We start from the raw sequence: 342 nt of genomic DNA on the forward strand, positions 1-342 counted from the left end.
ACTTAGGTAAATTATAGACTCTCCTGGCCTCGCTAAACGCAGCCTGCTTTATATTCTGCCTTTGCAGCTCTGCCGGGGGAGCAGCTTAGCTCTCCTCTTAATATTTTCCTAGCTGTTATTTCTCTTCCCCGCTCTCTCTGCTGGGGCCATAAATATGCAGCGGCTGGCTCAGCGGCTGGGGGAGAATGGGAGCTATTTTTTCCCTACGTTACATGCTGTAATTACTTCACACACAGTTAAATATATTTTTCCAATTTGACAAAGCCCTTGCGGTTGTTCTGCCCCTTTCTTGGCCCTCAGGGGGTGGTTTCTTCTCAATCTCCGTTCTATAAAGTCATGGGG

The 342-nt window shown here is 47.7% G+C and overlaps 1 protein-coding gene across 1 annotated transcript in view; it reads left to right on the forward strand.

The window, feature by feature from the left end:
* Nucleotides 1-342, forward strand: part of MYO18A (myosin XVIIIA) — a gene marked incomplete at both ends in the record, with an annotated part of 5,067 nt that overhangs the window by 1,465 nt on the left and 3,260 nt on the right. The gene's annotated exons all lie outside the window — the stretch shown is intronic.

Source organism: Apaloderma vittatum, unplaced genomic scaffold (assembly GCF_000703405.1).
Source record: "Apaloderma vittatum isolate BGI_N311 unplaced genomic scaffold, ASM70340v1 scaffold33840, whole genome shotgun sequence".
Taxonomy (NCBI): Eukaryota; Metazoa; Chordata; class Aves; order Trogoniformes; family Trogonidae; genus Apaloderma; species Apaloderma vittatum.